At 35.0% G+C, this 21,319-nt stretch overlaps 1 protein-coding gene across 15 annotated transcripts in view; it reads left to right on the top strand.

Moving 5' to 3' along the window:
* The window catches only part of DLG2 (discs large MAGUK scaffold protein 2), a 2,242,830-nt gene that overhangs the window by 1,602,246 nt on the left and 619,265 nt on the right, over positions 1–21,319 (top strand). The window lies entirely within an intron of this gene.

Consider the following 21,319-nt stretch of genomic DNA (forward strand, 5'->3'; position numbering starts at 1 on the left):
TTCACTTATCTGTGACATATAAGAAAAATAAAAGACAGTGTGGTAATATCCATAGACAATAGAGATGAGAACCAGTCCAAGGTAGGAAGCTTGCACAAAGAGCAATGAAGGCAATAGACTAGCATAGCATAGCATAGCATAGCATAGCATAGCATAGCATAGCATAGCATAGCATAGCATAGCATGGAATGGAATGGAATAGAATAGAACGGAATGGAATGAAGGCAATAGACTAGACTAGACTAGAATAGAATAGAATAGAATAGAATAGAATAGAATAGAATAGAATAGAATAGAATAGAATAGAATAGAATAGAATAGAATAGAATAGAATAGAATAGAATAGAATAGAATAGAATAGAATAGAATGGCATGGCATGGCATAGCATAGCATGGCATGGCATGGCATAGAATAGAATAGAATAGAATAGAATAGAATAGGTTTAGAATTAAAAAAATAGAATAGAATAGGAAAAAGTAGAAAATGGTCTAAATGATAATTTTGGGTGAAACTTACCACTCAGGAGAACTGGGTGCTGAAGGGGATAAATGACATGCATGTTGCCTTTTCATTAACAGTATTGCAAGCCACAGTGTCAAAAAGGAAAAGAGTATGTGGGGTCAACAATTCTTCTTGCAGGAGTGCGACGAGTTTAATTTTTAAGCAGGGAGCTTTATAAGGTGAAAAACCAGTCATAGATATAGGAAAAAGTGTTTACAATCACAAAGCAAAGTTTAACAGTAAACAATACTTAAGCTATGGGTGTGAGCCATAAAAATTCTGATTACAAAGCAGAAGTTATAACTCAAGGCAGCTCTTTCCAAGCTTACTTCAAATTTAAAATCAGGAATTATTAGGAAGTAGAAAATATCTAGGAACAATGTCTTCGCTGAACTCTGCTCTATAGTTTTAGAGATTAAGTAAAGGAAGGAGCAAAATACCCTAAAGTGTGGCTCCCTTTTCTGAGAAGAGTCAATAGCCCAGGATCTGTATTCTGGCTAATGCCTTGATTAACCGAAACTGAAGCTGCAAGGACATATTTGAAAAAGAGAAAAAAATTTGTCTTTGCTTTTAGGTGCTAAATATTATTCAGAAAAGGGATTCTCTTAGTAATCTTTGGTACTGGAATTTCTGAGCCAAATTATTTGATAGAGGCCATAATTTTGCCTGAGATTTTACAAAGGAGAGATATCCAAATAATGACAGAAAATGTAATACTTAGCATGGATTTATCTCTTCTGGAACTCTTCAATTATCCTCGCAGGGGAAAAGGCATCCACAGAAGGCCTTTTGAGGAACCCCATGGGGGGTTATTTCAGCTCTCCACATCAGGAAAATCTGAGGATACTTCTGGTGTGCCTCCTGAGTTCCCCTAAGTTTATGCATGCTGTGGCATTACATCCCCCCTTTTTTTAAATGGGTCACACAGAGTGGTGCTCAGGGAGTACTACTGGCTCTGTGCTCAGAAGTCACCCCTGGCAGGTTCAGGGAACCATATGGGATACCGAATTGGAATCGGGGTCTGTCCTGTATAGGTCGTATGCAAGGCGAAAGCCTTACAGCTGTGCTATCTCTCGGGCTTCTCTTGTTATTATTGTTAAATAGTTGTCTTGCTGTGAAAATAGAAGGTATAGAGATAACATCATCAAAAAATTAATAATTAGCAATCTGATCCTAGCAATGTAGGATACAGAAGTTGTAATTAATATAAAACTTATGTCAGCATAAATTTAGGGGAACTCAGGAAGTACAGCAGATGTATCCCCAGATTTTCCTGGTTTATGCATGCGTGGCAGCCTTGCATACTCCAATGAACATATATACATATATATACATACATACATACTTTGCTTTTACCCATTTCATTTCCCACTTCTCAAAGAATTTTTGTGAACAAAAATTGTATCCATTTACTCCATATAGGTAAAATTGTTCATTTCATTATTGGGCTAGTCAACATAGGTAGTTGTAAAGTAAAAATGTAGATTTTACTTGATAAAATAGTAACAGTTATCATTAAGATTTGTTTTCAACAATATGGATATTCCTCAAAAAATTGAAATTGAGCTTTCATATGACCCAGAAATACCACTCCCAGGATATACCTTAGGAACACAATCTGGAAACAACCCAGGGGCCCAACAACAAAGGTGTGACTAAAGAAGCTGGTACAACTACACAATGGAATACTACACAGCTGTTAGGAAAAATGAAGTCATAAAATTTGACTATACATAGAAGGACATGGAGACTATAATGCTGAGTGAAATAAATCAGAGGGAATGGGATAAACATAGAATAGTCTCACTCATCTGTGATATATATATATATACTATATATATATATATATATATGTATAAGATAGTTATAGTGATGATATCCAGAGACAATAAAGATGAAGACTGAAAGGACCAGCCCATGATAATGATGCTTATCACAGAGCGGTGAGTGCTGTTAGAGCACTAACTGTACTGACAACTATCATGACAAACATAGTGCGTGAGAGAGAAGTAGTATGCCTGTCCTGAAGACAGGCAGAGGGTGAGGGAGGAGGGAAATGGGGAACATTGGTGATGGGAAAATTACACTGATGAAGGTGTACATATGATGACTGAAACCCAACCAAGAACATTTCTGTAACTATGTTGCTTAAATAAAGAAATTATTATTAAAATATTGAAAACCACATTTAGTCAAGATATGAAAAAATGATTTTTAAATTATTGTTTATAAGTGGTATGATTACATGACTTTAAAAAGTAAGTACATTTAGTATTTTAATAGGTCTTATAAACAAAGAGAAATAACTACACATTGCCATATCTTTAGAAGGAAAAACTCTAGGCATCAGCCTTTTTTTGTAGTTAAAAAGTGGCAGAATTTGGTAATTTTCAAAGAGGAAGATAAAAATATATTTAAATTGTTGATTTGAGAATAAAATAGCAAATTATAAGAAATGGTGCATATGGGCCCGGAGAGAGAGCATGGAGGTAAAGCGGTTGCCTTTCATGCAGAAGGTCATCGGTTCAAATCCTGGCATCCCATATGGTCCCCCAAGCCTGCCAGGAGCAATTTCTGAGCATGGAGCCAGGAGTAACCCCTGAGTGATGCCGGTTGTGACCCAAAAACAAAAACAAAAAAAAAAAAGAAATGGTGCATAAAGTATGGCTCTCAGATATTGGTAATATTATAATATCTTGGACAAATAGGAAATATGTTAATACAGAAGTAATGAGAATGAAAGTGGAGGATAAAATCAAGGAGTTCCTCACAGGTAAAATCAACAAACCTTGACAAGTAATAGATGAGAGGTCTAAGGAAAGAAACAATCAATCATAAATTTGAAACTTTGTGCCACATCCACACACAGCCATACTGCCCCCATTTATAATGCACAGATTATCAACTAAACTACAAATTCCTTAAAATCAAATCAATCAAATCCTTAAAATCAAATGTCTTTTGTCCACAAAATTTGACAGGATTAATTTATATTGTTCTCATGTTTAAAACTAATTGTCCCCTTTTCCTGACCTTTACTTATTTATTTATACAAATTATTTTAAGCATTTTTATTTTAATGAGTTAATTCAAACAAATATTATCAAAAACAGAACATTTAGTGACACCAAAATTGAAGAAAGTGTTCTAGAAGTGCATGTACAAATAGTGTGAGCTCCACATTCCCCAAATATTAAGAATCTAAAGGAAAAAAAGTATGTACAAATAACTTTGAAGGTCTTATAAAAAAAAAAAAAAGCTATTTGGAGATTGCAAAGGATTTAACACCTGCCTGAAGAAGCTGGAATTGCATATACTAATTAAGAAAAATTTGAACTTAGATTAGAACTCAATAAGAGAAGATAGAAACATTCTCTGGAATAGCCATGTAGTTATAAAATTTCAAATACCAGGAATGTTTTTAACTAACAGCCAAGGTCCAATGCTCTGAAATATATCCAGGAGTTTGTCCACAAGCCATGCTTACTGATGGGTCCCTGAGCCAATGTCTAAGTGCCCTCCAGATACTAAGGCAGACCTTCCCTGGGAGAAATCAAACTCTTCTGATGGATGCTTCAAATTCTTGATAATTCCAACCAAGCTTGTTTCTTTATTTCCCCTAAAGTCAAAATTAAAGTGTTTTCTAAAGATTCTTCCAGAATGTCCAGGTTGCTTTCCCATTTTTTTTTTCCCTCAGAGGCATTTCCCATATTTTCTTTTTAAATTGGCCACATATGGTGATTTTTAGGGCTGATTTCTGTCACTATGGTCAGAGATCACTACTGGCAGGGTTCATGGATAATTAAAGGGTGAAAAATAGACCTATTTCTGCAAATAAAGTAAGTGTCCTACCCTCTGTACTTTCTCTGAGATTCTCTTCAAGTCTTTTTTAGGGGTCAGAGAGATAGGACAGCATGTAGAGCATTTGTCCTTGAGTGCTATTGACCTAGATTCCATCCCAGGAACCAGAAGGATCCAAAAATGATCCCCAAGCACAGAGCCAGAAATAAAACCCTAAGCACAGCCAGCCAGATATTTTCCCAAAGAAAACATACAACTCTTACATATAGTATATCAGATATACTTGCCAACATGGGTATATTGGTAAGAAATTTTAACAAATCATTTATGGGTTTTTTAGCTCACCACCTTTTTAATTTTTCACCTAAGAAAATGTCTTATATGTGGTATTTAGAGTAACTGCATGAAGAAACACAATAGTCTAAATGGTAGTTGTTTTCTAAATCATTGGCTCCAAAATATAGCAAGAAGAAGGAAAGAAACTGAGTGGAAGAGGAGAAATACAAATATGAAAGGATGGGGTCAGGGGCCAAGCAGTCTCAGATGCATTGATAGTGTTAAAAAAAAAAAGTACAGAACTTAATATCCAAGCCAAAGGCAACAACAATGGAATCAAGAGACCCCAACTTTAGCAATCTAAATTTAAAATGGGCCTGTTATACTGGCAAGCTGGGAAGCAGGGGGTAATGTATGGGATGTTCTTGGGGAATATTGGTGAAAGGAGGTTGACACTGGTGATGGGATTGGCCCTGATTCATTGTATGTCTAAAACCCAACTTAAAGGACTAAATCACAATGATTTCAATAAAATTAAAATTAAGGAAAAAAGAAAATATGATTCCTAGCTTCTTTGCATGAAGGATAATTTTTCAACTTTAATGCTTTCCCACATCATGTATTAAACCCTATGAAACAATAACTTCTCCCAAATTTGGAAGGTAATCGGAAGAAAAAGAAAGGAAAAGAAGCAAAGATGCTTATGGAATTGATACTGAAATTTATTAAAGGTAACTACTAACAGGGAGTTTCAGCACTTTAACAAGTCTTTGATTTAGAAGAAGATAAAATATATGCTCACCTACCTTAGGACTTCTTATAGAATGTCTGATATTACTATCTAACTAGCAATAGTTTTTTTAAGAATACTGCTATAAACCCCCAGATAAAAATGTACTAGTTATTTTGTTTGTGGTTTCATGACTCTATGCATGTTTTGATAATAATTATAATAGATACTGATTATTTTTCTTGAAGTAGGATTACCATCAGTAGGAGGCCCAAGGTAGATTGCTTAAGAAAAACGTGAAGTAACTCACACATACTTAAGAAATGAATTATAACTTTTACTTTAAAATGAGCTTTAAGCCAAATCCCCATATTTCTCTTTTATACTCAATAACACAAAGACTTATTGTCATTTAACACTTTCTTAATTTTTCTACTCCTGAGCCACTTCACTCTCCTGCTTGTTTTGATTGCAAACTTCACAATCTTTTGAGCTTCAGAGGATTGTTTTGAATACATCCTATCAAGAGAAAGATGGAGTAAAGTAAGACGGGTCTGGAAAATGGAAGAGCAATAAAGAGAACTAATACATTTCTGTTTGGTCAGTGATAATAGAAGCTGATAGGACTTGGAGGGATTTGAAGGATACTTCAAGGATAGGAACAAGACTTGATGTTTAATAACAGGGAAGTGATAAGCAAGCAGAAACCATGGTGAATATCATATATCTTAATGTAGTAGTAACAAAGTGATTTATGAACTTCTCCATTTCTTTGTGGTTTTCTATACATAAGCTGTTCTTGGCAAATGTCGACTTTAATCTTTTGCTTTTTAGAAAATGCAGAGATGTCATTGAAAATAGAAGGTTTAATGGTGTACAAGATAAGAATTCAAATCTCCAATTTACATTGAAAAACTATCAAGTTGTTAAAGGACTATATTGAGGGCCATTGAGAACTGTGCTATATTGGCATTTTAGTTAATTACTGCAATTATGACTGAGCAGTTTAAAATTTAGTAAGTATCATGTCTTAAATGTCTTAAAAATGTCTTTGCGTGTCTTAAACTTGTCAGCATCTTAAATCAGGCTTTGAAAATTCATGGCTCAAATATTGTATTTCACACTGAAGTACTTTCCTAGCTTTCTAACTCAATTTACCCAACCTATTCTTAAGTCAAGCTGTATCTTGTCATAAATTAATCATGGACAGCATTACATTTGTCTTGTTGTTTATGTTTCAGAAAGCTTAGCTTCTCAAAAAAAATTCAGTCTGAGACTCAGTGTTCAAATACTTTCACATTTGTACCTCACAGAATTTTTTTAAAACCAAATAAAATAACCATAGTATCCAATAATTATAAATATCCCTGCAATAACTTAATATTAAAAATTTAAATATTTTGTGCCAGTATCTTATATTTTTAAGGTGAAGTGGTTAGATATTAAGCATTTCTTGAAAAGTGCAATAGTCAGTGAGTGTCAACTATTCTCATTATTCTTTCTCAAAACCTTAGTATATTTTTGTTATTAGTATTTTATTAGTGTATTGTATATTAGTAGTAATAGAAGTATATTGTATATAAGTATAATTTTGTTACTAGTATATTAGAATAGTTTATAGTATATTTTGTTAATGAATAACTCAAACTTTAAAGAATCCATCCAAATTAACTCTTTACTGACTTTTTAAAACATTTTTCAGGGCCAGAGCTATGGTGTAGTGGTAAGGCATTTGCCTTGCACATATCTGACCTAGGACAGACCATGGTTCGGTTCCCCAGAGTCCCATATGTTTCCCCCCCCCCAAGCCAAGAGCAATTTCTGAGTGCAATGCCCCTGAGCATCACCAGGTGTGACCCAAAAAAATCCAAAAAAAAAAAAAAACCAACAAAAAACCTTACTTTTCTACCAATTACAGCATTTATGATCTCTAACATGGTATTAATCTTCTACTATACATCATTGTTAATTCTTATTCTTTTTCTCACATCTTCCAAACACTGCCAATTTTTATCAGTTCTACTTCAGATCTTTTATCAGCTATTGCCATCCCTGCTCAAACTAGTCATTCTACCAGACTTCTACACCAGGCAACATCAATTTTTGACCAAAATAGCTGTAACTGATATACCTCTGATCTGCTATGGCTCTCCATATAATTTGAAAAAAAGAATAAAATAATCTTAAACCAAATCAATTATTATGTTCATCCCCTACTTTAACTTTTCCTGAATAAGTCAGACAGTGTCCTATAAATCACCCAATGTGTAATGCTGGTAATGCTGGGCCTAAGAAATCTTATAATTTAGTTTCTTTCCTATGACTCTATAATTAATTCTGTACATTTTTGATCTTCTAAACAAGTTAAGCCTTTTCTTCATTTTAGTATTTGGTACATCTTGTACTATACTTAGAAATTTTGATTGTCAAACTGCCTGATATCCTACTCCACTTCTAATGTTTAATCTATAAATTTTCTCATCTCCACTGAACACTTTTAGACCATTTTTTCTTTATCTCTTTTGTCTCTTTTTATCTATCAATTGCATTTCAACCACAATGTTGCTTTACTATCAGATTATTAGTATGTATTTTGACTGTGTCTTCTGTGCAATCTTGAGTCATGAAATCCCACCACCATTACCAAAACAGTCTGTTTCCTCTTCTATTTCCAAGTTCCCATAAACTGTACTTTGTCTTTGTTCTGAATTATTTTTTAACTTTTTCTGGTTTTTTCACTTTATGAGCATCCTGCATATTTCTTTTGTTTCCTTTCTGACTTATGTGAATAATTACTTTTAATATTCATATGCTTTTTTAAAAAATTAGGAACTATGAATTTTAGAACTGTTAGTATCAGTTTTAGATGTGTTTTATTCTAACTCCAAACCTATCATTAGTTTCAAAATCCCTCCACCAGTATCCTAAATTTCCCTTATACCTATAGTCCACTTCCTTTATAGATTCAATTTTAGGGTTATTCTTACTGTCAGGGTCCCATTCATCTGGCATGTGGCTTACAGTACTATTCCTGATAGGGTTTTGTGCATAATACTTTATCACCTTAAATCACCCAGTGAATCTTCTGGTTCACTACTTCTCTGGTCTTTGGGTAATGCCTTTCCCTTGTCCGATCCCCACCTTTCCTTGGCCTTCTTATGTACCCTACTGGAGAAATTCTCATGTTTTTTGTTTCTGTTGATTTTGGATAATTGTTATTTTCCTATGCTGTCTCTTTATATACCTCTTATACAAAAGATCATTCAATATCAATTTTTCTTTCTCTGACTAACTTTATTCAGCATAATCACCAGATCCATCTACTTAATAGAAAATTGCATGATTGTTTTCTGTTTGAAGTCAAATAGTATTCTTTTGCATATATGTAGTTAGTTCCTTCATCCAATTTACTGTTTTTGGACACGGGTTTTTTTTCTTCAGAATTTGACTATTACGTATATTTCTGCAATGAACATAAGCAAGCATATTTCTTTAGTCGATTGTGTTTTGGGACCCGTGGGGGTATACTCCAAGAAGCAGAATTGTTGTATCATATGGAAGCTCAATTCCAAGTTTTACTGAGGAGTGTCCATATGTTTTCCAGAAAAGCTGGACCAGAAGACATTAGCACCAGAGGTGAATGAGTACCTTTTTTTAAGCACCCAGGATAAAACGAGTTGCTTGTGTCTTTTTTATTATGTGGTTTCTCAATGTTGTTTTGATTTTTATTTTTGTGACATGGTTGATTACCTCCTTATCATCCTTAAAATATTTTCCTGACATTCTTTTCATCAGATATTATCACATATCTGGGAAAAAACTTTTTTACACAATAATCAACCCACAATGTTACCCTTTCACTTCTCTGAAGTTCTTTGATTTTCACTAATCTGACACACTTTGTCTACCTTTTCATTTTGTTGAATTATCTATACAATATCTCTGGTTCTTAAACCATTTTATTCTACAGAGTTACAAATGCAGATGTCCCAAATGCATGCAGATGTCCTGATGACTGTTTTCTTCTACTCAATGCCTTTCAGGGAAATAATTGCAAACTATTTGGGACCAGAGTGATAGTAAGCAGGAAGGCTATTTGCCTTGCATGCAGCCAACCTGGGTTCAATCCCTGAGAATTGCTTAGAATAGCTCAAAACAAACAAAACAAATGGAAAACTATGGAATATCCCAATTTTAAGATATAAAAATTATAACTATGCCATACGTTTTTGTATAGGCACAGTAAATTAAAGGAAAATCATGGACTCAGACACAAGATCTTATCTTCTAAGGATAAGAAGTCACACTTTTTATACAAGGGTGCCTCCCACCCTGGACATATGTCATGTGGATACAACTCAGTCTCCACTCATGGACAGTGTTAGTTCATTTTCAAATCCCAGATCTTAGATGTAGAACTGAAACAACTTCCTGCAATAACACCAGGAACTAAGCTCCCTTGGGAGATATACTTGTGCCAGTGTTAATATGACAACGAGGACAGCGAGGAAATGACAACTTGACCTAAGACCAGGAGGTCCTATCACATCACCTAACACTAAGTAAAAAATAGAAGATGTATCGTCCTTTGAACTATGAAAAATAAGAGCACTAACTACAGAAAACTAACTTTGACAACCGTGACTGGGTAGAACTTACCTTGAGACCATTAAGGAAAACCCTACCCTAGGCTATAGCCCAGATCTCTTACAAAAATCAAGATTTCTTAGAGGCCCAATTCTGACAACAGAGACTGAGCAGAACCTTTGGAACCATAATTTCCTAGACTTCGGCTTAGGGAATGAGCAAAAACATGAAGCACATAATATAGAAAATTGAACACACCAACAATGTTGGAACAGAACCTCTAGAACCTTTAAAGACTCTATCCTAGGCCTTGTCCTAGGACCTGTGCTAATACCAAGATTGCTTGCTACAGTGGCCTGATTTTCTCATCCACAACCGAGAGGAAAGTTTCCTGACACCACAAAAAAAAAAAAAAAAAAAAAAAAAAAACCTGGGATATGGCAATGAGAAGGTAGGGAGCCATTGGTTGTTCCCATGACAATATGCTTCAAGAGTGGAGAAACCCTGAATCTCTTAGGCCACAGGAATTTCCTTCCTTCCCCAATATTTACTGTGCCTATACAAAAAAAAAAAAAGTGGGGTAACACCAAACCCTGCCACTCCAGCATTCCTTTTTCTGGTTTTGTTTTATTTTGGTTTTTTGTTTGTTTTTGATATTATTTTGCTTCTCTTTTTTCTACTATTTTCTTTTTTTCACTCTTGTGGATATTATTCAGTGATTTTTTTCTTTTCTTTTTTTTTTAGTAGTTGATACCAATTTTTTTCTTCTCTTTTCCTTAACCTTTCTATCTCCAACAGAATAGCATAACTTGAATCATTCAGCCTCATAAATTGAAGGGGGGGAAGGAAGATACCAGGACCAGTCATATGAACATGTAGTGTAAATAAAAATTGTATTCTGGGGGGGTGGTAAAGGAGGGAGATATGGGAGACATGCTGGGAACAGGAGTGGAGGGAAGACAACATTGGTGGTGGGAATAGCCATCATTCATTGTCACTATGTACTGTAAATAATTCTGTGTAATGAACTTCAGTCACAATAAAAATTAAAAAAAAAGTTATAACTATGTTTAAACAGAGATCTCTTCTTTGTGGACTGAGGAACTTTATTTAAAGATATGTAGAATAGGGCTGGAGAGATAGCATCGAGGTAGGGCATTTGCCTTGCATGCAGAAGGACAGTGTTTTGAACCCGGCATCCCATATGGTCCCCCAAGCGTAGAGCCAGGAGTAACTCCTGTGCATTGCCAGGTGTGACCCAAAAACCAAAAGAAAAAAAAAGTAGAATACTAGATATTATGTTTAGAATAATAACATGTGAAGGAGCGGTGGTGGAAATAATTTAATTTAATTGCAACCAGAAATGATAGGATAATACAGTAATGCCTGCCTTATACTAATAACTTTTGGAGAAGTAATGATTTGAACAAGACCTGACGGTGATCTGGACTATTTCTGTGCTCATTAGTGACACCTGGTGTTCATATGACAACATGTACTGCCAGGGATAGAATTAGAGTAAACCATAATATACGCAAACTTTAGGTTCTAATGTTAGACCTCAGGCCATTATATTTTGTTTTAAATATATTGTAGAAGAACATAAGAAATACTGGATACTTCAACAGGTGATACCTGTAAAAGGTAGACTTCAAATACTTTGTGCAGATTCATACTTCTAATTCTTTATCCAGTTTTAATGATAATAATTTCCAGAACAATTGATAAAATTATTTGATTCCTAATTAACCTGCCAAATAATTTTTGATAGAATGTAGCCTAAAGAGTTTTTTGTTTTAATTTATTTTTTAATCTTTTGTATTTATATTTTTTATCTTCTTACAGTGCTGTTCTCTAGACTAAATTATTTAATGAGCAAATTAACTATGATTTAGTAATTTTTAAAGTCAGTGCATCTCAAGAAGGTATAAACTTAAGATTTGGGTTGAATTATAAATTTGGGGAAATACTTTTTATTAAATATAAATTATATCAAAAGTAAACAAATACGTTTGCTGGAACAAATCTTATTGATAATATTGAGAATAGAAGATATTGAGAATGTCTAGCAGGAGGTGAGAGAATATATAGATTCTCCTATATTAAAACAATCTTCAATAGTCTTGAATTTGGAAATAGGTTACATAAAATTTCAGTGCATCCAAAAGATAAGCGTTAAATAATTAAAGAGCATTGTTTGGATCTTATTTACCTGTCCATAAAAACTCTCTAACCACACTTTGCCCCATATTCAGAGTATCCAACAGAATTATCTTTCAAAAGATAATAGTATTGCAAAAAATTGCATGTCTGCCTCATTTAAAAGTTGATATATACTCCTTGGATCCTAGTGTTCTTTATTTTCTTTTTCTTTCTACTGCTTTCTTCTTTCTCTTTCCTTTATTTTTTTTTCTATTTGTGGGGAGGGGCAAACCCAGGGTGCTCAGATTTTAATGAGCTTTGCACTCCCAGCTTTGCACTCAGGAATTACTCCTATTGGTGCACAGTGGGCCATTAGGAATGCCAGGGATCAGACCCAGGTTGGCAGCATGCAAAGCAAGTGTCCTACCAGCTATACTATAGCTTGTCCACCTTCAATTTGCTTCAACATGGATGGACCTGAAAATAATATGTTAAATGAAGTAAGTCAGAAGAAGAAGGATAAATACAGAATGACACCACTTATATGTGGTATTTAGAGTAACTGTATAAAGAACTGCAATGATTTAAATAGGAGTTCTTGAGAATACTCTAGTCCCCAGAGTATAGTGAGGAGAAGGAAAAAAATTGAGCCTAGAAGGAGAAAGACAAATATGAGAGGATAGGGGTCAGGGGCCAAGAAGTCTCAGCCTCACTGGTGGTGTTAAGAAAGAAAAAAATTAAATATCCAAGACAGAATCAACAACAATTAAATCAGGAGAACAAAACTTTAATAATCAACACTTAAAATGAACCTGTTATACTGGAAGGCTGGGATCAGGGGACAGGGATAGTGGCATGGAATGAAACCTGGGAACATTGATTGATGGAGGTTAACACTGGTGGTGGGATTGGCCTTGAAACATTATATGTTTGAAACCCAACTATGAAGAACTTTGTAAATCAAAACAGTTTCAATTAAAAACATTTTTTTGTTTTTAAATTTGAGTCAAACCCAGAAGCACTCAGGGGTTACTCCAGGCTCTGTGCTCAGAAATCACTCCTCGCAGGCATGGGGGACTATATGGGATGCTGGAATTCAAACCATCATCCGTCCTGGATCACCTGTGTGCAAGGCAAATGGCCTACCTCTATGCTATCTTTCTGGCCCCTCAATTTAAAATTTGTAAAAGACAAATTAAAATAATAAAATTTAGGTTAAGATTTATCAACAAATATTTATGAGATGAATAAAGACATGAATAAAATAATTTAGTGTCAGATTTATATCCACCCTTATTGTTACCACTGCATAAGGACTAAATTTTAAGAGATTTCAGGCCTGAAAGATAATTCGTGGAATTGGGGTAAATTCAAATCTGATACTTTTTAGTCCTCTGTTCACTTATAGGGCCTGAGAATTGAAACTCTATGGCATCAAGATATCGCCTAATCATCTGAGTATTGTTTAAGATGGGGAAAAGGGAAAAGCAGAGGGAGGAAGGAAGGAAGGAAGGAAGGAAGGAAGGAAGGAAGGAAGGAAGGAAGGAAGGAAGGAAGGAAGGAAGGAAGGAAGGAAGGAAGGAAGGAAGGAAGGAAGGAAGGAAGGAAGGAAGGCAAGGGAGGGAGGCAGGGGAGGGAGGGAGGCAAGGGAGGGAGGGAGGCAAGGGAGGGAGGGAGGGAGGCAAGGGAGGGAGGGAGGTAAGGGAGGGAGGGAGGCAAGGGAGGGAGGGAGGCAAGGGAGGGAGGTAAGGGAGGGAGGAAGGTAAGGGAGGGAGGTAAGGGAGGGAGGAAGGTAAGGGGAGGGAGGAAGGCAAGGGAAGCAAGGGAGGCAAGGGAAGCAAGGGAGGTAAGGGAGGGAGGAAGGCAAGGGAGGGAGGGAGGCAAGGGAGGGAGGGAGGCAAGGGAGGGAGGGAGGGAAGGAAGGGAGGGAAGGGAGGGAGGGAAGGGAAGGGAGGCAAGGGAGGGAGGGAAGGGAGGCAGGGAAGGAAGGAAGGAAGGAAGGAAGGAAGGAAGGAAGGAAGGAAGGAAGGAAGGAAGGAAGGAAGGAAGGAAGGAAGGAAGGAAGGAAGGAAGGAGGAAGGAAGGAAGGAAGGAAGGAAGGAAGGAAGGAAGGAAGGAAGGAAGGAAGGAAGGAAGGAGGAAGGAAGGAAGGAAGGAAGGAAGGAAGGAAGGAAGGAAGGAAGGAAGGAAGGAAGGAAAGAAGGAAGGAAGGAAGGAAGGAGGAAGAAGGTTGGTTGGGGAGGAGGAAGATTTGGGATATTAGTGATGGGAATGTTGCACTGGTGAAGACGGGGGTGTTCTGTACATGACTGAAATCCAACTACAATCATATTTGTAATCAAAGTGTTTAAATAAAGATATTAAAAATAAAATAAAAATACTTCCCTTCTAAATAAAAAAGAACTAACAAAGATAAGAGGAAAACAAATCTAGATTAAATGTCTCAACTTTGTTTTTTCTACTAGAAAATGTTCAATTTATAATTCTGATAGGTGTGATTTAGTTCTTTTAAAAAATTAAAGGACTATATTTATGATTATTTTCTTACAATTAAGTTTTTATCTGACATGAAATAGTAATTTTAAAAAATGACATTTGAGGGGCTGGAGCAGAGGCGCGGCAAAGCAGTAAGGTGTCTGCCTTGCAGGCGCTAGCCTAGGATGGACCATAGTTCAATCACCCAGCATCCTATACGGTCCCCCAAGCCAGGAGCGAAACCTGAGCGCATAGCCAGGAGTAACCCCTGAACAACACTGGGTGTGCCCCCCCAAGAAAATATTTGAAACTAAAAGAGTTGACTTGCAAAATTCAGTGTTCGCTGTCTTAGTTTTAAATAGCTTATTCAATTGCAGGTTTATCATTTTGTGTTTAATACATAAAAATGGAAAATAGCCTATCAAATATAAGGTAATAAGAAGCCCCTCTCTAGGTGCGAGGAAAAAAGAAGGCACTCTCAATATTTAACATAAATATATAGTAAATATTTATTTCCTTAAAAATACTTTTTAGTATTTTACTAAAGACTTTATAATTTTTAAAAAAGGTTTTCTTCTTAGGTATTATTAATTATTACCTACCAACTGTGTTCTATTTAATTGACTATTATAATTTCTGTAACTAACAAGTAATTTTATGAAATATTATAATGATTATGAAACCTTAATAAAATTTTCATATAGTTATATCATTAACATTTTGACGTTCTAAACTCACTATCATTAAAATTTTAATAGTTTCAAAATATTCCATATTTAATTATGCCTCATATTTTTAATATCTTCTCAATGGTGTGATTCCTTTCCAAGTGTTCATTTTTTTGTTTTCTCATTGTTGTTGTTGTTGCTCATTTTGTTTTAGGGCCACATTCAGCTGTACTCAGGACTTACTTATGATTCTGTGATCAGTGATCAATTCTGTCAGTGCTGTGGGGACTTTATGTGGTGCCAAGCATCATATTTTGGTCAGACAATTGCAAGATAAGTTCTGTAATCCTTTACCTTTGTTCAGGACCTTGTGCACGTTTTGTTAACATTAGAGGCATGATGCTGTGGGAGAAACTATTCACCCAATACCCATCAGATAAGGGGCTAATCTCCAAAATATACAAGGCACTGACAGAACTTTACAAGAAAAATACTCCAATCCCATCAAAAATGGGGAGAAGAAATGGACACTTTGATAAAGAAGAAATACAAATGGCCAAAAGACACATGAAAAAAATGTACCACATCACTAATCATTAGGGAGTTGCAAATCAAAACAACTATGAGGTACCACCTCACACCACAGAGATTGACACACGTCACAAAGAATGAGAGCAAACAGTGTTGGCAGGGATGTGGAGAGAAAGGAACTCTAATCCACTGCTGGTGGGAATGCCCTCTAGTCCAATCTTTATGGAAAGTGATATGGAGATTCCTCCAAAAACTGGAAATCGAGCTCCCATACAATCAGCTATACCACTCCTAGGAATATACCTTAGGAACACAAAAATAGAATACAAAAAATCCCTTCCTCACGCCTATATTCATTGCTGTACTATTTACCATAGCAAGACTCTGAAAACAACCAGATGCCTTTCAACAGATGAATGGCTAAAGAAACTGTGGTACATATACATAATGGAATATTATGTAGCTGTCAGGAGAGATGAAGTCATAAAATTTTCCTATACATGGATGGACATGGAATTTATTATGCTGAGTGAAGTAAGTCAGAGAGAGAGAGAGAGAGAAAGATGGAGAATGGTCTCACTCATCTATGGGTTTTAAGAAAAATGAAAGACATTCTTGCAATAATCATTTTCAGAGACAAAAGAGAGGAGAGCTGGAAGTTCCAGCTCACTACATGAAGCTCACTACAAAGAGTGATGAGTTTAGTTAGAGAAATAACTACATTGAGAACTATCGTAACAATGAGAATGTATGAGGGAAATAGAAAGCCTGTCTAGAGTACAGGCAGAGTTGGGGTGGGGAAGAGGGAGATTTGGGACACTGGTGATGGGGGGTGTTCTTTACATGACAGAAACCCAACCACAATCATGTTTGTAACCAAGGTGTTTAAATAAAATATTATAAAAAGAATAAACATAAAAATATCTTTAAAAATAAAATTTTGTACACAACCATGATTTTTTATTTTTATTATTGTTTGTTTCTTTGGTTTGTTTTTTGGATCAAACTCAGTTGTGCTCATGGATCACTTTTGAGATTTCAAAGGACTATATTGGGTACCAGGGATTGAACCCTGGCTGAACACATGGAAGGCATGCACTTTACCCACTGTACTATCCCTCCATACCCAATAGTTCATAAGGATATATTACTAGAACCAAACTATGTATACTATTGGGGAGTATTTTAAAGTAGGAACTTAGTGAAAAACAATTTATCATTATAAGATTATATAAATGCATATAATTACAACAATATTTTCTTCTATTTTTGCTACCTTGTTGGGGAGATAACTTTCATTAATAAATAAACGTTTAATAAAAGAGCTTTTCCAAGGACATTCTATTTCTATTTGCAGCCACCAATTAAGTGGGGGAAATGTCTATTTGAGGAGACGGAATAGAGTACATGAATCAGGAAGTGTCATTTGGCTTGTGCTTCTCAGAGTGCATCAGCAAACCTGGAAAATTAGGAAACAGGCAGAAAAAATGGTCTGTGCCAACCTCATTCATCTGTCATGGAAACTACCCAACTGCAAGGAAACAGCAGATCTTCAGAACTCTGCATGGGAGGAAGCATAGTGCACGGCACCTACAGGTTTCTAGACATTAGGTCAAATATTAACACATGGCTAATTAGTAACCATTTCTCAGATCAAAAGGTGTCAGACAGGGGTCTTTCTGTCCACAGGGAGAGATGGCTGCTACAGGGAGAAGGGTTCTGGGATATGCCTTTGCATCTGGCTGGCTCTGATTGTCCGGGGATTGAAGTATTCAGGATTCTACAGTGGAGAGCAGCAGGCAGCAATTTCCCAGCCTCTTTTGATCTATTTCTCTCACTCTGCTAAATACTTCTGGCTGGTAGCAGAGGATTGAAATGAGAGGCTGAAAGAGAACAAAAAGAGGAAAGAGGAAAGCACTTTAAATAATTTCCTAAAATGAATTCAGATGAACCTCTTCTGAAGGACTCTGGTGACTGGCCAGGCCCAGCTGACAGGCTGTTTTTAATTGAAATGCAAAAGCTTTTAGGAATCCTTGGAATCAGAAATACAGGTTCTCCATCTCATTCTTTTCATTCTGGATTCCATAAGGCACCCATTCTTTACACCAGAGTAATTTGGTAGAATGGTGGGCAGGGGAATGTATGTGAGAAAATATCTAAACACCATGCTATCCAGATCAGAATTGATGCTAGGAACACTGGAAAACTGTAGTGATGTTATCATCCAAGCTACTTGGAGGTAACCAAATCTATTTATTCATACAATGAACTGTTTAAAATGCAGCAGTGGGATTATTGTTAAAATATTCTGTCGAAAACGTAACTTTATAAATCATGGTTCTTAATGTTAAAAAAATTATGTTAACTTCATAAAATAGCTACTGCTGTAATTTAAAAATATATGAAAGAATTTTATTTGGGAAAGTTGAAGCTGAGGGTAGCTAGTGGGGGAAATAAAAAGCACAAAAGATCAGCAACCCTCACCTCACCAAAGCAGGGCCCAGTTGATAAATAGTTGCAACAGGAGAGCTATTTTTTATAAAGGAAAATTTCAGATTAATCATTTAAAAGCTTTGGTAGTTGAGACGCACAGGCTAATAGTTAACATTCTGGTTATATAAGGAAAAACATTATGAATCCAAGAAATGGTAATCTCTGTGACAGAATCCAATTTAGGCATGAAAATGCAAATTAAATTATAAAATTATTTTAGATGGCCATTTAATATAGGTCTTTACAGCAACTATATTCTATCCAGGCATATAGTAATAATAGAAAATGGTAGAGTTCTCCACAGCCTATGGTGATACATTTGATTTCACTTTCAAATTAAATTTAAAACCTCTATAAATTCATGTTCTTTATGCCCATAAATAAAAACTTTATCCCCAAATTTCTAAAACCTTCCTTTTTTTTTATGAGCAAGATTAGCATTTCTACAAATCTCATCAAAAACTCAGATTCCCTTCGAGACATTACATTTAACTTAATCAATGTTTGGCTGTTCAATAGATGCTTCAATTGGATACTCAACAGAGGTTCCAGTAATTAGGCAGCAGATATTGAGCATAGAGCCCTCAGAAGTTTTTAAACTAGCATGTCCCCAAATTGCACTGCTCTGTCTTATCATTCCTTAGCTAAGGCTCAATTTGAATTTCTATGCTTTTTCCTTGTTAGTCTTGCATACACACAGACCAGGTTGACTTGTTTCTTCTATGAATTGTCCCTGTAGAGACAATTTTGTCATTCATTCACAATATTTGTATTGAATGCAAAATGCAAGATAAGCAATAAGAGGCAAAGATGGCACCAAGAGACAAAGATGAATATTATAGAAACTGTATTCTATAGCCTGAGTTTAGGGGCTGAATAACTAGCACAGTGGGTATGACCCTTAATTTATATACAACTGATGAGAGTTTTGCTCCTGCATGCATATACCATATATTGTTGCCCCTTCACCCAATTCTGATCCTATGTAATGTCTGAGGCAATGTTAGGAATAAGTTCTGAGGAGTGCAAGGTTTGTACCCAAATGTAAAGAAAAAATAATATTTAAAAATTATATATCTATACTTATATACATATATACACAAATATAAAAAGTGAGGAAGATGTTATGCTTAATAGCACAAATTTAGAAACATTATGTTGAGATTAATATTCAAAATAAATAGTGCATGCCATAGAGAGGCCCAGATACTATAAAAGTTCTCAGAGGAGTGACTCACTCAGATAAGAAGTCTTGCCAATATTTTCTAGAGTAGATGCCATTTGAAAACTCTCTTGTAAAATGGGAAGAATTGTGCTAGGCACAGGTAGATAGGAAATTTATGGTAGAAAAACTAGTACAAGGAATGGATAAGAGATGATTTATAGTGTAAAATTATGCAATAAAGAGCTAGCAGTTCAGTTTAGTGTTTTGGGTAGTATAGATTAAATCCAAAAGTAAAGGAGAAAAATATAAGCATTAATTTATGAATAACTTTTTTAAATAGGGGACCTTTAAATATGGGCCTTCTCTAGATATGCTGATATCAAAAAAAGCATTTGAACAATTCCCAATCTTAATTGTTTTTTCTTATAATTCATTTTATTTAAGAAATTATTATGCCTTGGGTATCAACACTAGAAGATAATAATTCATTTGGCATTCTGGTAGTTAAACCTAAATTATATTGAAGATACTCAATTCCTATCTTTTATTAACAACACATCTAAGAGAAACTTTTTAAGTTACTTACCTGTTGTTACTTGGCAATGTATTTTAGATTATACATAAAAATATACTCATAACCAAATAGCAATGTTTGATCATATACACTGTACTTTTTCCTCATCTTTGAAATCAACCAAAACAGAATAATAAATACTATAACTTCTAGACCATCAGAAGAAGATACTAAAATACATTGATTTGGACATCTGGTATTAGCTAAAACCAAGATAAATCACAAGGTTTTCATTATAATTACTCATCTGATTTTTTTTTTTTTTTTGGCATTCTTTGTTCCAGCTTTTTAGATTGTTTCTTGGTCCTAGAGTACCCATTCTCATTATAGGGCTTTTACATATGTTCTTTTCTCTGCTTGGAATATTCTTTTCTTTTCTCTGACTGTCCCCACTCTACTTCTTAGATACAACCAAGAGCTTTTCACTTCTAGGGAAAGTCCCTTTTTTGTCCTCCTGTTAACCAGCCCTGCACTTAACTTTTGAATCATGACCCATATAATAACTTTTTATTGCTGTAGCTCTAACCAGTGCCAAGCACAGATTTGTTTTTATAGATACCAAATGCATACTTGATGACTACTACCAGATAATATCTCTCTGTACAGTGAACATTGAAGTATTCTAAAGAAAATGTAATACTTCTTAGAGGTATAAAGATATGTGACTTTTAGGCTATAAAAGAATTATTGGTTTAAACTTTACTAAATAAATGTATAGCTTTGAAAACAACCCTCTAGAATTTGTATTAATCCAACCTATTAACTAAATAATATATTGCATTAAATGAATATTATACATTAACTTGCATTACTTACCTGTTAAGTTCTGACTGATCTGGCAATTTTCTGACTAGTTTAGTGTTCCAATTTTCAAGATTAGTTACTAGCTTTTTAGTTTTCAACTTTTTTTCACCCAAGAGCAAAGTTTAATCAAGTGATAATAAATTTAGAAAGCAATATTTTCTGGAAAAGCAGATAGAGAATTTGAATAGCCAGTGAGAGGTACTAGCTAAAAAATAATCTTGATAAAATATTTTTGTCCCTTTAAATAGTATCATACAGAATACCCAGTTATATAAAATAGCATAAAATACAAGATAATTTTAGAATATTAGAACATAGTATTAAAATATAGGGTAGACATGGAGATGAAGCATATAATAAAATATACAAATGCATTACTAAGTAACATGCTATGTTAATTTAGGGCAGACTTTTAATTATTATTGCATGTAATAGGGTTATATATACAATAGAAACCAATAGATAGTATGAAGGTAGGGTGTTTGATTTGCATGCAGAAGGATGGTGGTTCGAATCCCAGCATCCCATATGGTCTCCTGAGCTTGCCAGGAGTGATTTCTGAGTGAAGAGC

This window comes from Suncus etruscus, chromosome 9 (assembly GCF_024139225.1).
Source record: "Suncus etruscus isolate mSunEtr1 chromosome 9, mSunEtr1.pri.cur, whole genome shotgun sequence".
Classification (NCBI taxonomy): domain Eukaryota; kingdom Metazoa; phylum Chordata; class Mammalia; order Eulipotyphla; family Soricidae; genus Suncus; species Suncus etruscus.